The sequence below is a fragment of the Lissotriton vulgaris genome, chromosome 5 (assembly GCF_964263255.1).
Source record: "Lissotriton vulgaris chromosome 5, aLisVul1.2, whole genome shotgun sequence".
NCBI classification, from domain to species: domain Eukaryota; kingdom Metazoa; phylum Chordata; class Amphibia; order Caudata; family Salamandridae; genus Lissotriton; species Lissotriton vulgaris.
Window position 1 is genome coordinate 849,862,900 of NC_141693.1, and position 22,350 is coordinate 849,885,249.

Here is a 22,350-nt window from a genome sequence, read left to right on the forward strand (position 1 = left end):
TCAAGGAACTGTAGATGGCTCTTTCTATGGATGAGTCTTCAGCATGTGCAATCTGGATTGCTTTGTTTAAAATTTTCATGAAACGCTCCACTTCCCGTTCGCTTAGGGACACCACGGGGTTATTTTGCGATTTTGAGTACCCCACGAGTTCAAGTAGTCTGTGAACTCTTGATCGTGGAATGGGGGTCCATTGTCGGACTTCACTTCTTTGAAGATGCCACCTTAGTAATGATTTAAGTGCCGTTGGTGTCCTGACTACTTTTGGCTCCGGGTACTTGGTGTGCTCGTTGATGACAACTAAGACCTATCGACCATCTAGGAGACAGTCAAAGTCCTTGCTGACCTGCTCCCACAGGGTTCTGGGTTGTCTTATGTAATGACTGGAGGGGGTTGGTCTAGAGTACCTCACACCCGGCAGCAGTGGCAAGATTTGACAGCTTGTTCTACCATCTCATCCATCCCAGGAACCAAACTTTGGTGCAAAGTCTGCTCTTGGTCTTAACCCCTTGTATGCTGGTGACAAACCCCACCGGTCACGCTCTGCGGTGCTCGTGTGCTGATGACGGCTGGGGTTCGTCACGGCCCCGCCCTGTTCGTTTGTTTACCGCACAGCGGCGGAAACGGGCCAGCAGCGAAGGGGTTAACTACTCCTTGGTTTCCTCTATGCACTTGTTTTCCTGCTTGAGACGTCAGGCTCGATGGAATCACTTGTCAGGGTCTTCTTAATAGACATCTGTTGTCATCTTTTGACAGCTCTTGTCTGACATGAATGAGAGACTCCAGGGTCCACTTTGCTTGGAGTGTTCTACTTGCCATGCTCAGCAGGATTTGGTTTCCAGTCGTTGCACTGGTCACCGGCAATAGCAAGCTGCAGACACTCATCTCTCATGTTCTCGATCAGGAATGTGAGTTCCATCGGGAGGGAGTGAGACTACTTGGTAATCAGCCTCACATACACTTCTGTGGCTTCCTCTTCTTCCTTTTCCTCCAAGGTAGCATGCTGCAGGTGTTTTAAGAGATAGTCTGCGGGATTAGATGACCCAGTCGATATTCGGTACAACGGTCATAATCCCAAAGCTGTAGCAGCCACTTCTTTATTCTCAGAGGGGGCTTTAATGAGGAGCTGTGAAAGAGGGATATTAGGGGCTTATGATCTGTTGAAACGACGAACAGGCAGCCATAGACGTAGATGTGAAAATGCATATAGGCCCAGTGAATTGCAATGGCTTCACTTTTCATCTGAGAGTATCTCTGTTCTGTCTCTGTCAGAGAACTGCTTGCATATGCCACTGAAACCCAGCTCTTATCTTGCTGCTGCTGCATTAGGACTGCCCCCAGGCTATTGAGACTCATGTCTACTGCTATGTTTGGGGGCTTGAGCGGATCAAAGTATGGTAAGGTGGTGTTGGAGGAAAGTGCTGCTTTCCTGTTCTGAAAAGCCTGTTCTTGGTCTGCCCTCTCCACTGCCAAGGTGTCAAGGCTTTTGTGAGTTCTTTGAGAGGGCAAGTGAGATTTGTCAGATCCAGTATAAATCTCCTGCAGAAGCTGACCATACCTCCGCACCTCAGAATTGTTGGTTGGTTCTGAAGCCTCTTGGATATCCCTCACCTTCTCTGGGTCAGGGGCAATGCCATCACTTAAGAAGGTGTAGCCCAAAAAGCTGATTCTCATCTTGGGGAATTCACATTTTTCTGTGGGAAGAGTCAGACCTGATCACTGGATTCTTTGCAACTTCCCTCGCAGGTGTGAGTGGTGTTCTTTGAGGGACTTGGCGTACACCAGGATGTCTTCACTTACGTTGAGGACTCCGGGCAGCCCACTGAGGATCTCTCAGATAGTGTTCTGAAATACTTCTGCTGCACTAGAAGTATCAAGGTTGAAGCACCGGTTGCATCGGAGACCTACGTGGGTCGCGAAGATGGTTATGTACTGTGAGTCGAGCTGGAGTGGTAGCTGGTGGTACCCCATGAAGGGGGAAAAAACAAGCTAGGTACAAGTGTATAACCTTCAAAAGACCAATAATCTAACAGGACAACATGTAATCAGTCATAGAACATTGTGCATAGATATTATCCAAACTCGTTTTATTTTCATGGTAATTTATCGTTTTTTTGTATCAAAAATATTTATACTTCATTAAAATTTTCAATGCATCAAACAATGTATCACATATGAAACATGATCATATTATTTGAAAAGGTCATACAATACAGTATAATTTTATATGGAGTACAACACTTTATCATGTATTTGGAACACAGTGCAGATGGTTCTTGGACCGAAAGGAGGGTCGGCGGTAGATGAGAACGCTGCACGTTTCGGCAGATTGCCTACGTCAGGAAACCATCTCAACCTTCTCTATTTCTGTAAATATTCGTTGATTTATAAAAGGTACTGCTTTTTGGACTTCCTGAATGTTTAATCAGAGAAATAGTTGGGACCTTTTGGAGAAGGCGGAAGAATTAAGGTAGATTTAATGGATCCATACGTCTTGTTTAGGCCTTTAAAGTTCTGTGTTCCATGATAAATGTGTATCACAGGATACCTGTTTATATACCTGTGAAAGGTCCCAATCTCGTAAATAGAGGGATCCTTCTTGTTATAATATTGTGCTTATCTCCTCTCCGAAGCACTCCTTCAGAGATGCTATCGTTATCGCTGAGGATATGCCGGTTATTTTTCCGATAAACAGTAATCAATCTGACAACCGAGGGAACTCTGCAGCATATTATCAACAACTAGCGATATTTATCGCTAAATAAGCTTAGCGTCATTTTTTTTATCGCCGCGCATCGCCAGATTTTATCACAGAGGTAACGTGCTATTAGCAATGTTTATCTGCAAAGTGATAAAATATCCGGCGATAGCGGCGAAATGTGTGAATATCGCTGGAAACTCAGCGATATTCAGGCATTATCGCTAATAGGGACTTAACCTGAATATCCACCTCCCATTGGATATACAGGCTAACAAGTGGTCTGAGCAGGCGTTAGGATTTGGCGATATTCGCGCTTAATGCAAATATTTTAATCGCCACGCCTGCGTTGATAATAGGCGATAGCCATATGGTTGGGTACGCCCACTTTGCATGTCATTAGCGATAAATATCGCTGACATGCAAAGCGGGCACAAAACCGCTCGCTATCACCTAAAAGCTGTCGCTAACTGATGTTAGCGACAGCTTGCTAATAGGCATATTACGCCTGCCTTGGTAATATGCCCCCCTTTCCCATGCTACAACTTAAGCGAGCCACCACATCATGAATAGGACTCTGAAGCCGCAGCAATTCTAAAGACACATAACCGGTGAGAATTTTCATGTCCTCAGAGGAGATAGTCAGAAAGTTTGGGCTTCTTGGGAGTTAAAGTGGGTGTCTGTACAGGAACACTGCCACGCCCAAGCTTTCCAGTCTTTGCAGGGCTCGATTTCTACTAGAAGAGGGGTTATAATCCTTTACTTTAAACAGGAAAGGAGAGCTCACTGCCCAGTGCCTGAAAATGGTTTCAGTGAAAAGCAGGATTGTGCGGCCCTTCCCCCTCCTGGCAAAACCCCGACTTTAGGACCTATGGCTGGTGTATGGTTGTGGCAACTCCGTTTACGTATTAGATAATGCTATAGAGACATCGGACATGCAGTTGATGCAGTTATATTTGTGATGGGGTCTTGCATTTCCGTTAACAGTTAACATATTTCATCCTCACACTTTCGTTTCCATTTACCGAAAGTTAAAGAAAACTGTTTTCTGCAAAGTTCTTTTCAAAAAGCCTCAACATCACATTCGTACCTGCCCTACAATTAAACAGGATGCGCGAGATTCACGCTTGTTTGTGGTTGAAAATCTCTACTGCTAAAATGTGGCACTTTTCATTTTTCATAGTAAAATTGATTCGCAATCCTGCTGTTTTAGCTCTAAATTTGGTTATTCAGTGTTTTTCTCAGTGAAGTTTACACAGTGTATGACAACAAACCCTACACAGCTCAAATGCACGGTTTAGTAGAATGTATTTAATTGGGATGTTGAGGCCAGGTGCCTCAAGGTCACCTCTAGCACAATTTAGCCCTACAAAGCAAATCAAAGAAGCAAGGAGGTATTAGCGCACCTAATGACGATGGCTACCATCCCTCAAGTGATGGATGCCTCAACCAGCTTCCCCCGCATCTCTCACCTGCAATGGTTAGGATGCTGATTCACGCATGCCAGCCGTCCAGAAGATTTAAGACACATGTGTGACAGTTGTTAAAATTGGACATCGCTTGTAAGAACATTTATCTTGGAAACTGACAGACTTTGCAACCTAAATATACACGAACTGGAAACAAGATTGATATGGTCGGTGAGCTGCATTTAGGGACTGGTGTCAGGTATAGGTAATGTGCGTCAGTGAAATCAATACTTCCCATCAAGCAGGGGGCGGAACACTTTGGCAGAAGAATCGGCCATTGCAGTCTCTTGGGAGAAAGACAAAATCAGACCTGTTGGATGTAATTGTGAAGATGAGGACGTTTGTCAAATGTCCTTGTTTGTCTGAAGCCAGATTGAAAATGGTTGATTGAGTGTCTTCTGTTTCGATACTATTTTTAACCTTTGGCTATTAACGTAAAGTCTGGAGTAGATGGTATATTTTGTAAGCAGGTTGAGTTTTTTTAGTGCGCGTGCGTATGAGATGCCCTGCATAAAAACAATGTATGGCACTGAGCTATTTCTATACGCAGAACCACAAAATAAACGCGATTCCCATTCATGGCTTTTCCATGTACATATGGACTTGCCACGATTGTCACAGTTTTCATCTTCTGCATAAATTACAGATTTTAACAAAAAATAGTTTCTTGTTCAAAAGGTCAACACCTATCAAAATCGAGGCACATAAGGGGTCTCGTCTTTACAACAGTTAAGTGGACAACTGTGAGTTGTTGCACAACTGAAGTCAGACATTTCAGAATTCGACACTTTTGCTCAGGTAGTTATGGCTGAGATACCAGCCCCCCCCTCTCAACACAATCCCCAAGAATTGGGAAACCGGAAACAGTTCTTGAACTTTTGGAAGGCGGGAAGGGAGTTACCCTTCCCGGCCGTATTTATTAAAATATGAAACAAAATGAAAACATTAAAATAACAGTTTCATATTATGTACAATTTCATTTCCACATTACGATGTTTGGCTAACCTTAACAGATTTCTAATACAAAGGTTCTCCTAGCCGAACTAACATCCTACAAAACATTTGACTTGAAATTGTACATCCTAACGTTAAGGGCCAACGGCAAGGTCGTAACCGGTGTCAGATCCCTAAACCAGAAAAACCACCCTCACTTGTGAGGGGAGTGACCGCACCGAGGCGTACCTCAAGTGCATCTACCAATTTCCCTTGGACTTGACGGGGGCCCCAATGAACTCGACGCCATTTAACGGTCGTCCGAGGACTCGTGTGAGGTGTCTAAAAGGTAGCGTAAACCCCCTCCCGCACCCCACACAACTTATCCATCTGCCGTCGCAGATGTCCTGGCCCCGGGAAATTCCCCAGGAGGGCCCGTAGCCCCTCCTATCCAGGAAGGGGCCTTGACCACCTTTCCTTTCCTTCCGGCGGCCTATCCTTAGACGGGACCGCCTCCCCGTTGAGGGGCCCATGGCCACCTCCCCCGAGCGCTCCCATCCGTAATGGGTGACGCCCCCCCATAGGGATCTTCCAATTACTGCTCACCGATCATGATCTTACCGCCCGACCAAAATAAATACGACAATTCTACCTAGCTCACTAAGATTATAAAACAAACATAACTTATTACAAGCATGAATACTGATCAACACTAGTGCAAAATTACTTTATTTGCAAAAACATACTGAAAATAACCATTCTTTATTGCATATTCAAAAATTTCACGACAATCATCACAACCTGCAAAAAACAGAGTTACCACATCAAAACTTTATTCAAAAAACAACTAGCTGTCCTCAGGGGCTGGTGGGTGGGTCAAAATTGGCTCTTCGTTCCGTCTCGAGCTCACGTGCAGCGGGGAGGTGCAGCTTCAGAGCACAGGAACAAGAGGATGCTTTCTTGGCTTTCTGCTCCTTTTATCCGTCTTCAGGGCGGGCGTAAACCCGCCCCCGCCTGCCTCCGAGGGCGTGGCCGGCCGCGTCAGTGTCTAGGACAAACCCACTCTAGGGCGGGAAAAAGGCGCGCCCCGGCTACGCCGCTTCGGGCATACCAGCCGAGACTCGCCTCCCGCCCAAGATGGCTTCCCGGGGGGATCGTGGTACTCCACCATACGTTCGGGGGGACCGAATGGTCGCCCCTTTCCATATGGCTGAGATACCCGCCACCCCCTCTCAACACAATCCCCAAGAATTGGGAAACCGGAAACAGTTCTTGAACTTTTGGAAGGCGGGAAGGGAGTTACCCTTCTCGGCCGTATTTATTAAAATATGAAACAAAATCAAAACATTAAAATAACAGTTTCATATTATGTACAATTTCATTTCCACATTACGATGTTTGGCTAACCTTAACAGATCTCTAATACAAAGGTTCTCCTAGCCGAACTAACATCCTACAAAACATTTGACTTGAAATTGTACATCCTAACGTTAAGGGCCAACGGCAAGGTCGTAACCGGTGTCAGATCCCTAAACCAGAAAAACCACCCTCACTTGTGAGGGGAGTGACCGCACCGAGGCGTACCTCAAGTGCATCTACCAATTTCCCTTGGACTTGACGGGGGCCCCAATGAACTCGACGCCATTTAACGGTCGTCCGAGGACTCGTGTGAGGTGTCTAAAAGGTAGCGTAAACCCCCTCCCGCACCCCACACAACTTACCCATCTGCCGTCGCAGATGTCCTGGCCCCGGGAAATTCCCCAGGAGGGCCCGTAGCCCCTCCTATCCAGGAAGGGGCCTTGACCACCTTTCCTTTCCTTCCGGCGGCCTATCCTTAGACGGGACCGCCTCCCCGTTGAGGGGCCCATGGCCACCTCCCCCGAGCGCTCCCATCCGTAATGGGTGACGCCCCCCCATAGGGATCTTCCAATTACTGCTCACCGATCATGACCTTACCGCCCGACCAAAATAAATACGACAATTCTACCTAGCTCACTAAGATTATAAAACAAACATAACTTATTACAAGCATGAATACTGATCAACACTAGTGCAAAATTACTTTATTTGCAAAAACATACTGAAAATAACCATTCTTTATTGCATATTCAAAAATTTCACGACAATCATCACAACCTGCAAAAAACAGAGTTACCACATCAAAACTTTATTCAAAAAACAACTAGCTGTCCTCAGGGGCTGGTGGGTGGGTCAAAATTGGCTCTTCGTTCCGTCTCGAGCTCACGTGCAGCGGGGAGGTGCAGCTTCAGAGCACAGGAACAAGAGGATGCTTTCTTGGCTTTCTGCTCCTTTTATCCGTCTTCAGGGCGGGCGTAAACCCGCCCCCGCCTGCCTCCGAGGGCGTGGCCGGCCGCGTCAGTGTCTAGGACAACCCACTCTAGGGCGGGAAAAAGGCGCGCCCCGGCTACGCCGCTTCGGGCATACCAGCCGAGACTCGCCTCCTGCCCAAGATGGCTTCCCGGGGGGATCGTGGTACTCCACCATACGTTCGGGGGGACCGAATGGTCGCCCCTTTCCATATGGCTGAGATACCCGCCACCCCCTCTCAACACAATCCCCAAGAATTGGGAAACCGGAAACAGTTCTTGAACTTTTGGAAGGCGGGAAGGGAGTTACCCTTCCCGGCCGTATTTATTAAAATATGAAACAAAATGAAAACATTAAAATAACAGTTTCATATTATGTACAATTTAATTTCCACATTACGATGTTTGGCTAACCTTAACAGATCTCTAATACAAAGGTTCTCCTAGCCGAACTAACATCCTACAAAACATTTGACTTGAAATTGTACATCCTAACGTTAAGGGCCAACGGCAAGGTCGTAACCGGTGTCAGATCCCTAAACCAGAAAAACCACCCTCACTTGTGAGGGGAGTGACCGCACCGAGGCGTACCTCAAGTGCATCTACCAATTTCCCTTGGACTTGACGGGGGCCCCAATGAACTCGACGCCATTTAACGGTCGTCCGAGGACTCGTGTGAGGTGTCTAAAAGGTAGCGTAAACCCCCTCCCGCACCCCACACAACTTACCCATCTGCCGTCGCAGATGTCCTGGCCCCGGGAAATTCCCCAGGAGGGCCCATAGCCCCTCCTATCCAGGAAGGGACCTTGACCACCTTTCCTTTCCTTCCGGCGGCCTATCCTTAGACGGGACCGCCTCCCCGTTGAGGGGCCCATGGCCACCTCCCCCGAGCGCTCCCATCCGTAATGGGTGACGCCCCCCCATAGGGATCTTCCAATTACTGCTCACCGATCATGACCTTACCGCCCGACCAAAATAAATACGACAATTCTACCTAGCTCACTAAGATTATAAAACAAACATAACTTATTACAAGCATGAATACTGATCAACACTAGTGCAAAATTACTTTATTTGCAAAAACATACTGAAAATAACCATTCTTTATTGCATATTCAAAAATTTCACGACAATCATCACAACCTGCAAAAAACAGAGTTACCACATCAAAACTTTATTCAAAAAACAACTAGCTGTCCTCAGGGGCTGGTGGGTGGGTCAAAATTGGCTCTTCGTTCCGTCTCGAGCTCACGTGCAGCGGGGAGGTGCAGCTTCAGAGCACAGGAACAAGAGGATGCTTTCTTGGCTTTCTGCTCCTTTTATCCGTCTTCAGGGCGGGCGTAAACCCGCCCCCGCCTGCCTCCGAGGGCGTGGCCTGCCGCGTCAGTGTCTAGGACAACCCACTCTAGGGCGGGAAAAAGGCGCGCCCCGGCTACGCCGCTTCGGGCATACCAGCCGAGACTCGCCTCCCGCCCAAGATGGCTTCCCGGGGGGATCGTGGTACTCCACCATACGTTCGGGGGGACCGAATGGTCGCCCCTTTCCATATGGCTGAGATACCCGCCACCCCCTCTCAACACAATCCCCAAGAATTGGGAAACCGGAAACAGTTCTTGAACTTTTGGAAGGCGGGAAGGGAGTTACCCTTCCCGGCCGTATTTATTAAAATATGAAACAAAATCAAAACATTAAAATAACAGTTTCATATTATGTACAATTTCATTTCCACATTACGATGTTTGGCTAACCTTAACAGATCTCTAATACAAAGGTTCTCCTAGCCGAACTAACATCCTACAAAACATTTGACTTGAAATTGTACATCCTAACGTTAAGGGCCAACGGCAAGGTCGTAACCGGTGTCAGATCCCTAAACCAGAAAAACCACCCTCACTTGTGAGGGGAGTGACCGCACCGAGGCGTACCTCAAGTGCATCTACCAATTTCCCTTGGACTTGACGGGAGCCCCAATGAACTCAACGCCATTTAACGGTCGTCCGAGGACTCGTGTGAGGTGTCTAAAAGGTAGCGTAAACCCCCTCCCGCACCCCACACAACTTACCCATCTGCCGTCGCAGATGTCCTGGCCCCGGGAAATTCCCCAGGAGGGCCCGTAGCCCCTCCTATCCAGGAAGGGGCCTTGACCACCTTTCCTTTCCTTCCGGCGGCCTATCCTTAGACGGGACCGCCTCCCCGTTGAGGGGCCCATGGCCACCTCCCCCGAGCGCTCCCATCCGTAATGGGTGACGCCCCCCCATAGGGATCTTCCAATTACTGCTCACCGATCATGACCTTACCGCCACAGGCCGGATAGTTGACCGGCTATCCGGACCCCCCACTCCTGCCTAAAGGTCATGTCTTAAACCCTTCAACCAAGCTATGAGGTCTCCTATGAGTAACTCATTCCCCACCCGGGACAAATGAACCCCGTCCCCCAAATACATACTGTCCCCTTTGATACAACCATGCGAAACAGAATGCAGTGTATTTGAACGAAACAATCTACTCACTTTGTTATTTATTTTCTTTACTGAATGATTCAGAGCAGAAACCGAAATAGCCCCCCGCCACACTTTCCGTGGGATCATATGGGACCATGCTATTGTGCACCCTCGAACTCTTCTTGCCAACCAACTTACTGTGGAAAGCATTGCCTCAAGAAGAAGTCGTCTACCAGTGGCCACCAGATCGTTACCCCCAAGATGGACTATGATTATAGACGGCGGTGACCTTGTCCGCTCTAACAAACCCTCAAAAAAGGATCGAAACTGGTCCATACAGAGCCTGCCCTTTCCGTAGAAGGACACCCTGTACCCGTATTCCCCAGCCACGTGAATCATATCACCTGCTTTGAATACGTCCGCGGCACGCCTCACGTATGAGTGGCCCACGACCCACACCTCCTTTTTCGCAGACGGTGATTTCTGACTGCTGGTCCCCAAGAGTCGGGTCGACTGCACAGTTCGCCCCGCTTCGTAAGCTTGCGCAACTGAAAACCAAACAAAAACAAGAAGCGTGAGTATATCATTACAGCTTCACAACATGTGCAACCGCACATACCTTTTATAACAGTTCGAGGACCAACGCCCCACACGTTTTACTTGTTCTACACTCAGACCCCTGGCTGTAGCCTCAGTAGCAGCCCCTATCCGAAAGGAATGGGTCCCGAACTCGCCGGGGTTCAAGCCCGCGGCCGAAATCGACATCGCAAGCACCCTCTGGAACTGAAACCTCGTCAGTGGGGTGGCGTCAGCGTGTCTCAACAAGGTCCCCCCCCATGCTGCAATCCTCTGCGCTAAATATTCCTCTACGCATACCACAGGGCACATGGAAGACCCGGGGATCCTCTGAATGATTACGCAGTCCCCGATTGCTCCCTGATCGGATTTGGACCTAACAAATGAGACCGTCATCGTCTCCCCCCTGACCTGAATGTGCTCCCGGCACAGTCCCCCCATCGTATCCCGCTTGTTCTTTGCCACTAATTCGCTTACCCGCATAGCCCCATGGAATGCTAGTGCAAATGCGGCTCGGAACAACACTGCTTCGTACTGGGATGAACACGTTGCCGGGAGCACGGGCAATAACAGGGTCAGCCTATCCAGACCTATCGGGTGCCTCTCATCTATTCTGCGACCCTCAAGGCGTTGCCACCCACGTAGCGCTTTCTGCACAACGAAAGACGCTGTCGGGTCCTGGATCCCATGAGCCTTTGCCATAAAGGAAATGGCGGCCCGATGCCTCTGGGCCGTAGCTACTGATTTGCCTGCCTGATGTAAAGAGAGCAGAAATTTCACTACAAACTCTTCCTGACCCCAAAGCTCCCCCCTAGCAGTACCCAAAAAGGCCCAATAGGAACGGAACGCCCCTTCATATGCCTTCCTCGTCCTGGGTGCTAAACTCTCTCCCACGAGGTTTTGTAGTTCGGGGCACCGAGAGACCAGAGAGCTTCGGGAAAGGGTGCCGCCACCGGGTCCGCTGTGGGCAGAAAACCCCAGAAGGCCTGCATACGGAAACGAGAAAGCGCATCAGCCGCTTGGTTCATCACCCCCGGCACATGTCTTGCCCTAAACAGTACATTCAGTTGCATGCATAACAACACAATTTCCTTGAGCAGTCTCAGAATCAATCTGCATCGTGCTGCCTGACTATTGATACACTCAACCACGGTCATGTTATCAGACCAGAATACCACAGAGTGATCACGGAACCCCTCGGGCCACGTTTTCAGGGCCACCAAAATAGGAAAAAGTTCGAGAAAAGCAATGTTACTTGTCAACCCGAACTCGTGCCACCATGACGGCCATTTTTGAGCCGACCATTGTGTACCAAATATGGCACCAAAACCTATACTCCCCGCCGAATCTGTCCAAAGCCCCAGCTCCTCGGAGGACACCGCTGGTTTGTTCCAGACAATTCGACCATTGAAATCCGCCAGAAATGCCAACCAAATGCGCATGTCCTGGCGAACCTCTGCTGAGAGTCTTGTGCGGTGTTGTCCTTCCTTCAGGCCGACCATGGCTTGTGCAATCGAGTGGGAAAAGGGGCGCGCCATTGGTATCACTCTCAGGGCAAAATTCAACTGACCCACCACCTGTTGCAATTGATGCAGGTTTACTTTTGTTGCACGAATACATGTCTCAAGGGATAACCTGAATTTTAACACTTTTTCCTTGGGTAATCGAAAACAACCTTCTACCGAGTCGAGCTCGATCCCCAGAAACTCGATCAAGGTCGAGGGACCCACAGTCTTACCTGGCGCCAATGGCACACCGAATTGATTCATTAAGACACAAAATTCATGTAAAGCCTGTCCACACTCAGGATCCCCGGCTGCCCCCAAAAACAGAAAGTCATCGAGATAGTGCATAACATGTTGAAAACCTGTTTTCCTTGTGAATACCCACTGCAGAAAACAACTGAACTTCTCGAAATAGGCACAGGAAATCGAGCACCCCATTGGCATACATCTATCCATGTAATAGCGACCCTGAAACTGAAAACCAAGGAGACGCTGATCGTCTGGGTGTACCGGGAGCAACCGGAACGCTGACTCGATGTCCGATTTTGCCATCAGCGTCCCGGGCCCCAGGCGATTCAACATGGCAACGGCCTCATCGAAAGATGCGTACCGCACCGAACACACTTCCGGGTCTATCGCGTCATTCACGGAAAGACCACGTGGGGCTGACAAGTTATGTATCAGCCGAAACTCACCCGGGTCCTTCTTGGGGACCACCCCTAGAGGGGAACAAACAAAGTTAGCAACCGGTGGCAAATCGAATGGACCGGCGACACGACCTCGAGTCACCTCTTTCCCAATCTTTACCTGCACCACCGCCGTGTGCTGCAAGACCGACAGTTGATTTTTACAGTTTGCTACACCCTGAAAATCCCCCACTGGGATGCGGAAACCATATGAAAACCCGTTTCGTAACACCCCAGCGGAAGCATGATCCGGGTATTCGTTGAGCCAAGGAATCATTGCCATGGTATCAATCGGGGTAGGTAAAGGCGCCCCTCGGACTATATTAGACCTGTTTGGCGCCTCCCTTACCACCGTTATCACCCGTTTTGGCTCTGCACATGGACTCAGGATGGGATGGCTGCCCACACCCCCCACACTCATGTCTGAATTTGCATGACCCCTGTGGCCTCGTACATTTCCCTCTGTTGAAATTCCAACATATCCCCTTTTTACCTGTGTTGCCACTCGGCTTCGAGTGGTACTCGTTACCTGCACCCGTCCGAAAGGGTGTCCCAGAGTTTTGGCGGGAAGATTCCCCCCCGATACTCCCTAACAATGGTACCTTCAACATTCCTGTACTCTCCATTTTTTGCCATGACACGGAGTCGTAACAATCCCAAGTCAAAATTGGGTCGTGTTCCTTAGCTTTTCTAAACAGATTGTCATAGCAGAACCACTGATTGCCCCCATATGCTACGGAATACTCCATGATACGTGATTGATAAATAGGCAACTCGGTCAGCAACTCGGGCCTGCGCTCGCCCATGATGGAGGTAAAAATGCCCCACGCTCTGCCCCAAGTACCAATGTTTTCGTCAACCTTAAAGGCGGCCATCTTTGCGCGCCAAACACTCGGATGCATGAGCTCCTTTTGGCTCTTCACGTGCTCCATCTCGTAGTGATCGGTAAGCAAAGAAAAAATGTTCACATACTTATTCGCCCAAATCTTTTCCTTAATTTCTAGTGGCACATGCTGAGCCACCTTTTCCCTTCGTGAAGGTACAGACCCCTCCCCTGCAATCGGCAATGGCAGCTTACCTGAACCAGACGCTGCATCTGCCACCGAACCTGGGCCTGATGCGTTAACAGAAGATGGTGCCTTCGCAGCCTCCCTAGATTCCCGCAGTTGTCTCATTACTGCCCGGGCGTCGTCAGCCGTGGTGCCCTCGCTATCTTTTCCCAACCACGCTGCCAATTGTGCCGCTAACTCGGGAGGCATATCCTCCCCGTTCACGGGGGTGACCACCACGGGGATCGGGTTTCCCTCTTTCGGCACCGGGGTTGGCTCCTCAAGTGGGGTATCGGGAACCGGGGTCTCCCCCCCGAGTGCCCCCCTTCTGGACCTCTTGCCTCTCCCACCGGGGACTGCTCCCGGCAAAGGCCGTTTCGGTCCTCCCTCCCCGTCCTTAGTCGCCATCTGCTTCTTCAAATCGGCTACCTCCTTCATGAGCATGCGGAGCATCTGATCGGTACTGACCCGCTTTCCGACTTTCTTGGGCATTCTCAGACGGAATATCTGTAAGACAAAAAGAAAGATTACAACGCTCAAAATTGGCTCTTCGTTCCGTCTCGAGCTCACATGCAGCGGGGAGGTGCAGCTTCAGAGCACAGGAACAAGAGGATGCTTTCTTGGCTTTCTGCTCCTTTTATCCGTCTTCAGGGCGGGCGTAAACCCGCCCCCGCCTGCCTCCGATGGCGTGGCCGGCCGCGTCAGTGTCTAGGACAACCCACTCTAGGGCGGGAAAAAGGCGCGCCCCGGCTACGCCGCTTCGGGCATACCAGCCGAGACTCGCCTCCCGCCCAAGATGGCTTCCCGGGGGGATCGTGGTACTCCACCATACGTTCCGGGGGACCGAATGGTCACCCCTTTCCATTAGTCCTCACTTCGTGAATTGGGAGAATGGAGTTTGCCTGCAACCACAAATAAAACAGACACTCTTTCAATGTACTTCAGTCTGGATGCATAGAATGATTTCGTTTATATCATGACATTTTAGTTTTTCTTTCCACTAAGACGCATGTCAACCAGTGTTTCTTGATGGTTGTACTGTTGAATATCGAATCCAACAATATTGTAATATTAAAATATGGAGGACAGAATATCGAGGGACAAAATTTTGAAATGTAAAAGGGAACAATAGGTTTACTATTTCTAACTCCAAATATTTGTGCTCGATATTCTGTTACACAGATATTGTGGGTTCGATATTCAAGTTGCACGCCTTTATTCAACATCAAGTGTACGAGATGAATATACACTTTGCAAATACACGTTTTATGAGATCTATCTATAAGGAGTCACAGAGACTTTGACAGAATCGCAAGAAATGCTACATCTATGTCAGAGGCTCTAGGTTTGTTACCATATAGTGCCTCCTAGTGTGAAACATACATAATGGATTTGAATTCAAAATATTGTTCTGCATGACTATTCACAAATAGAAAGAGGGATACAAAAAACTCTTGTAGTGAGAATACATTGTAAATCCAAAAACTGAAGGGTGAATGGAAAGCACTGAATAAAAAGGTATTTTTCTTACATGTAGCGTGCACATATAGGCTCGATTTCCTTGGTGTGTACCATTATGTTTGTTTTACTCAATCTATTTTACTGGTGGCAGAAGGAAGGTATTAGAAGGGCATTGTTAAACTGACAGTGTTCTGTGTTTCCATTGGAAGCAAAATCGTTAGTGGTGAATAACGTTTTTTGTTTTGAAGAAATCCCTTCCTTGGAACACATGGGAAACTTTTACACTCTGTTAGACATGGCCCTTTTTGCAGGTTTATTCCCATCTTTTTACCCTTTGTCTCCTATTTTCTTACGCTGTTTTTTGTTGGCTATAGGACTCTCGGCACTTTACCAATGCTGATCAGTGCTACAGTGCATACACTCTCTGTGTATATTGTGATTATGATTGGTTATCCATTATTGACATATTTGGGTTACTGTTTAGTCCCTACTAAAGTGCACTGTGTGTGCCAGGGGCTGCAAATCAAATACTACCAGTGAGCTTGCAGCACTGGTTGTGCCAGGGCCGTTTCTAGGTGTTTTGCCGCCCTAGGCAAGAATTGAAAAATGCCGCCCCCTCCGTTTTACTACCATCACTCTCTCCCCCTGTCATCCAGGCTAGAAGAATAAATGCATTAGATATAAAAGAAGGTATAATACCATACTGTTTAGGCTTTAATTTACATCCACATAACGCAGAGCTGCCAAGGAAATAAGTTAAGCGTCTGTAAAACCTGCTGTTACATAAAACGTCATAAACGTGGCCAATGCCACGAGTGACACCTTCAGCTATTACAGTCTGTTCTGCCACTGCCCGATGCATTCGGTAACTTGCGCTTTAGTTTTTACCCGTGTAAACGTGGACTATGAATCTACAACCAGAAAGTGTTTTTTTGCCCCTCTCCCCCCAAAAAAAGTAATGATTGGATGAAGGTGTCACGCCTGGCGCGACACTAACCCCAACACAAGTATGGCAAATGCAACACTCAAGTGCCTCAGGCCACGGGTTGTTCTACCAAGAGCTGGTTCGTAAGTACATTGGTTGTTGCAGTTATTTCGAACTTCACAGCAGAAGGGATTTTTGCTGCATTTTAGGGCAGTAACCAGGCTGTAACAGCCCTCAGACAATAAGCAAAGGCTATTGTAAATAGACATAACGCTTCGAATGACGTTAATTTTGTCGTCCCGTTAAATTCGCAACCAACCAGTTTACAGAAAGTATTTCCAATCGTTATGTATATTTAGCTTCGTATTTATGTCAAAATATTCTATCGCCTAATATTCTGTACCAGCTGATTAGGATGTCCTTCCCCTGTACTAAGTGTGTTGATCCTAAGAACTGACTTTTATGCTGCATGGCATTTTTGAAAGCTCAAATAATTAATGTATGAAGTTGGCATGTTAGTTGTGGATTGTAACAGAACATCCACTTAAATTCTGTATTCAAAACCTGACGTTGCTGACTGAGCAGAAAAGTCTCCGCGATCCACATTTCCCAACAAAAGTCCAAAACGTTGATAAAACCCTAAAGAACTATTGTTCTATGGTTTTAATTGAGTCCTGGCGAGCAAGCTGCATTTTGAATTCTGAAAGTGTATTAAAAAAAACTTTAAATAGCTTGATGGGTCAATGCACATGTTGCAGAAGGATACGACGAAGAGCTTCCCTGCAGACTGCAAGATTTCGTAGGTTTGAAGCCTGGTTTGGTCAGATTAACTCAACCTTTCATCCTCTCAGTCTTGATGAAATGAGTACCAGTGATCTCTGCTTTAATTCATCCTCTCAGTCTCGATGAAATGAGCCCCAGTAATCTCTGTTACATTAAGGTGATATATGTTAGTTGATTAAAAAACGAGATTTGAAATGGTTATTTTATTTAAACAGAACCACTTTTCCTCTCAGCAGCTACATTTTATGAAGGGTGAGCAAAGAAACGCGGCAGGGCGTCAAAGGCTCGGCAGAGCGACCTCTGCAGAGTGACGCTCAAATAACAGGCTATGTGAAGATTACGAAGTGTTATGTTATGTTATGTTATGTTATTTATTCTTTTGTATAGCGCGCGGCTACTCAAAAAGAGTGTCCCGGCGCTTTATGGAAAAGGAGGGCTGCAACACAATAACATAACACCGTTAAAAAGAAAAGGACAGAAGGCCAAACAGATACATACAGGAGAAACAGGCTACTGGGTGAACAGCCAGGTTTTAAGGCCTTTTCTGAAAGCTAAAAGGCTGGTAGCTCCCCGCAAAGTGAGCGGCAGAGAGTTCCAAGTGTTCACTTTATTGCAACTGTAAATTCTGGGAATACAATTTTGAGACTATAATCTAGAAAGGTGTCCGCAGAGCAGAATAGCACCATGTACAGATGCCAGGGTCCACTGCGTCTTCAAAATTATGAAAACGTGTGGTTTTTGTTAACCTTTGTATGGTGTTGTGTTTTAACAGGCAGTTGCCCGTGTGCACAGTGGGCTTAAATGCACCCAAAAAGTAGCCCCCCATCAGGTATGCGTAAAATAATTCCCCCTTTTGCGCCCTAGCCCTTTTGCCGCCCTAGGCGGCTGCCTAGTCCTGCCTAATGGTAGAAACGACCCACATGAGTAGTCCTTTAAATGTGTCTCAGATCCAGGCCCGGACTGGCCGTTGCGGGCACCGGGCAATCCCCCGGTGGGCCGCATGGTTGTGGGCCGGTTTTGGGCCCCTGGGGCCGTTTTTGTTACAGGGCTGTTATGCTGCAAAAACGGCCCTGTAACAAAAACGGCCGAAAACCGGCCCTGTCACAGAGCACGGTTGCGCCCCGCCTCCCTCTCCTCTCCCCCCCGGAGGGGGAGAGGGGGGCCGGCTGAGCACTTTGCCAGGGCCGGTTCTGGTTCCCAGTCCGGCCCTGCTCAGATCTGCCACTGCAGTGTCTGCATGTGCAGTTTTTAACTGCCATGTCGACCTGTCAAGTGCCCCCACTAGCCAAGCCCTAACTTTCCCTTTTCTTACATGTAAGCCACTCATAAGGTATACTCAAGGTACGCAATGGGCAAGGTGCAGTGTATGTGAAAGGTAGGACATGTAATGCTATGTATTACATATCCTAAGTGTGAAATACTGTACATTTAGTTTTTCACTGTTTAAAGGCTGTCTATCTCATAGGTTAACATGGGAGCTGCCTTGTAAAATCTTGCAAGTGTAACTTTCCACTGAGACAAGATGGAGAAATGGAGTTTAGGCTCTCTGAACTCAGAATTTAATAACACAACTTTTAGTGAAGGTGTTTTTTGAATGGTGTGTTTGAAAATGCCACTTTTAGAAAGTGGGGATTTTCTTGCTTTACCATTCTGTGTGTTTCTGTCCATTTGTGTATTCATGTCTAGTTTTGGAGTGACAGGAGCTGGGTATGTGCATTCACTCCAGACAGTCACAAGGGGGTTGAGGTGTGTCTTGCCCTTTTCTGGGTGACTCATACCCAGTCTGAATCGATCTTTCTGCTTTTGGAGTGGTGGGAGGCGTTATCCCAAGCACCTGAATAGGATGTGTTTCCTCTGCACAATGCTGTCTCCATCGCCCTGTGGTCAAGCTGGTACAGGGAGGACAGAACTGTTTTGTACTGATCTCAGGGACTCTGAAACAAACACTACAATAAGAAAGTGGGGTATAAGTATTGGACCTAAAACCCCAAAACTTAATATCACTTCTGGAATCAAGAGGACCCTGCAAAGAAGAGCGGCTGAAGAGCTGTGTGAGGAGTGCTGCCCTTTTATGTGTGAGGGGAACAGTTACTGCTTCTATCTGTGGGCAGAGGAAAATAACTGACTCTTTTTGCCCTGCTGTGGTATCCTGCTTGAGAAGATCTTCAAGGACTTGATGAAGAGCTTGCCTGTTGTTGGAAGTCTCAGGGAAATTAAAGACTTCAATAGATACTTTCTGGAACAGAAAGGAACCTGCCTGGAAGAAGGGCTAGGAGAACTGTGTGAGGAGTGCTGCCCCTTTATGTGTGAGGGGTAGGGTGACCTGCAGTTGCTGCTTCTGTGTGGAGCAGGTGAAGGACTGGACTGTTCTTCATCTTAAAAAAGAAGGAAGCATATGGGGAGCGCTTTATATCCTGGTGTGCTGTAAAGATCCTTGGAGGGCTGTGTAAAGAGTGTTCCGGTGTCTCTGGCCTTGGGACAAAGTCAGAGTGTTCCGTTTGGTGAAGCTTGTGAGGAGCACTTCATATGCCATTCATCCTTCCAAAAACTGGCACGTGGTGAGCGCTGGCCTTTGCTGCCCCTGGGCCTGCAACTTTGGCACATGTTGAGTGCTTCCTTGGCCTTCTGTCTGGGAACATGTGAAATCCTCTTGTGGGAAACTCCTGCATTGGGCCCCACATGTAGTGCCGTCTTTCATTGCTGATTAATAGCAGGGGCTCTGCTTAGTGGCCTGGTGCTGTTGAGGATTGCTGTGTCAGAGCAAGAGCGCGACGATCGACTCTGCTTATCACCAGTTGCTCTGTGGGAACCCCCCTCAGCAGAGCCCCGTCAGCCAGACAGCTGGATGCCGCACAGTACATCAGGAATCCCTCAGCGAAGCCCCGGCCCATGAGCGTGCTGGCTGATTGACACTGGGGGAGCCTACGCTGGATGACCAGCCTCACCGTCACCTCTGAGCCAGCCAGGTACTTTCTGCATCGGGCAGTGCGGGGGCCCAAGGGGAAGCTGCAGGGGAAAGCGGGCGTGTCCAAAGAATTTTCTGTGCCAGAAGCACCGCCGACTCATACTGTGGGTAGGACAAACGTGGCTCCATTCCTGGGGTATTATTACTAGCAGTCAAAGAGATCCCTGAGGGTCACAGACACATTGCAACATCAGGGCAGCTGCTTTTTGATCATTCCACATGCAAGGGACTAGTGAAGTTTCCCTGCCGATGTGGGAGGTGTGCGTGCCGCCCAATGCCTGCACTTACCTGGGGGCACTGTGTATGGCTCCAAGGATTGAGGAGACCTCGATGGAGGCACCCAATCAGAGTATTGCTGCATTCTACGGAAAGCTACCTGAAGCAATAGCCAATGTAATAGGAGCACAGGTGCGCTGTGCCCTATAGTGTCCTGATGATGCATGTGTTTTGTCCCTAAGTCAAAAAACAGGAGTGCAGGAGTGCTACACTCTCAGCATATGATGTTATTTTGGGATCCACCTACTTATTATGATCTATAGTGATCTATGTGTTTTCTCCCTGATTTAACTGCTGCATTTTATGCCACAATATTGTGATGGGGAACATTGTTTACAACGTTGTGTTTACACCGCACTACCTTAACAACGCTGCCATTACAATGCAAGTCGTTACTACGGCTTGCGCTGGATGGCGCTGTTGGTTAAGGAATATTGTAATTTTATATTCCAACACCTTCCCTACTGTTACATGGACTGGTGTTGGAATATAAAAGTATAATATTCCACAATCCGCGCCCTCCAACGCAAGTCGACTTGCGTTGTAATGGTAGCGTTGTCAAGTACCGCGATCTAAAAGATTGCGTTGTACTGACATACATCCATTGTGATTTATTTCAGTCTATACTTGGCAAAGATAGGATAATGAGTATTTTTCAGGACATGCATAGTATGTACAGTGATGGGGTTTTCATGATGTGTACAAAATATAAGTATTTCACTTGATTGCACTACCTGTAATATTATGAAAATTGCCAAGTTGGCAAAGTGTTTTATGTGATTGTGGTCTATGTTTATATTCAATATATGAGATATTTTCATATAGTACTGTGTGGAGTCTCTTTTGTGGTGTATATATTGTATCACTGGTGTGTGTTGTGAAAATACTTCACACATTGCATCTGGGAGAAGCCTGACTGCTCTGCCAAGCTATCAAGGAGGTTAGCATGGGTTATCTTGGGTGTGCAACTCCCTTACCCAGACTAGAGTGGTGGGTTCTGTCTGGCTTAGGTGCATACCCTAGCCAACCAGAAACCCCATTTCTAACACACCCTAAAAGCAAAATCATTCACCATTTTCTGAAGTAGTTATGTGTGCATTTAGGGATAGCAGTGCATTGCTAATGTTTGTGGATACCTAGAAAATTCCAACTTCTTAGGTGTTTCTAACATTCGCAATATCCTTCCAACAGCCCTCTGTGTGAACTCCAGTTTTCCTACCCCATCCCAAACATGTGACTTAAGAACATCTGGCCTTCTTTCATACTTTCCGTAGGTGTAAATGTTATCTGCAACTGGGAGTAGAAGCAGATAGTCTTCTATATTTTATAAACTGTTTATATATTCTAATAATCACTGCCATGCAGAGTCAGAGACTATACTTTAGATCTTGTTGCGAGTGAGCCAGAGGGAAGGTGAGGGAAGGGAAACTGATAAAATCAGACTCCCCGGAGTTCGGAATTTACCAGGTGTGTTCAGTGAATCTAATTCGAGTTATTGGAAAAAACGTGAATTTTGGTGCTTATTGCACCATGATCTGTATGTTACAGTATATGCCATACTTGTTTCCTCTTTTAAATTCTGTCAGGTTTGACATTAAGACATTTAATGAAGAGTGATGACTTTATCGCACTTGGTAATCAATCAATAAAGAAATTTGTATAGCGCGTGCGTGGTCCGTTGGTTTGGGTGCGCTGCCCAGGGCAGGGGGCCACCAAGAGTCGTCCCAGGCAGAGGGTGATGATCCCAGGATGAGGACTTCCGTCTTTTCTGAGTTCAGTTTCAGGCAGCTGTTCATCATCCACTCGGCTACGTCTTTCATCCCTTCGTGCAGGTCAGCTCTGGCGGTGGCGGGGTCGTTGGTGAGGGAGAGGATCAGCTGGGTGTCATCAGCATAGGAGATGATGTTGAGGTTGTGTTGGCGTGCGATGGCCGCGAGGGGGCTCATGTAGATGTTGAAGAGGGTGGGGCTGAGAGATGATCCTTGTGGTACGCCGCAGATGACTTCGGTGGCCTCGGATCTGAACGGGGGAGGCGGACTCTCTGAGTTCTTCCGGCGAGGAAGGAGAGGATCCACTCAAGTGCCTTCTCTTGGATTCCAATGTTGTTGAGGTGCTGCACTAGGGTGCGGTGGCAGACAGTGTTGAACGCTGCGGAGAGGTCCAGGAGGATGAGGGCCGCTGTTTCCCTATTGTCGAGCAGGGCTCGGATTTCGTCAGTGGCTGCGATGAGAGCGGTCTCGGTGCTATGGTTGGCTCGGA

The 22,350-nt window shown here is 47.8% G+C and overlaps 1 protein-coding gene across 1 annotated transcript in view; it reads left to right on the plus strand.

Annotated features, from left to right (window-relative positions):
- LOC147711687 (uncharacterized) overlaps window positions 1-22,350 on the plus strand; it is an 86,915-nt gene that overhangs the window by 34,810 nt on the left and 29,755 nt on the right. The gene's annotated exons all lie outside the window — the stretch shown is intronic.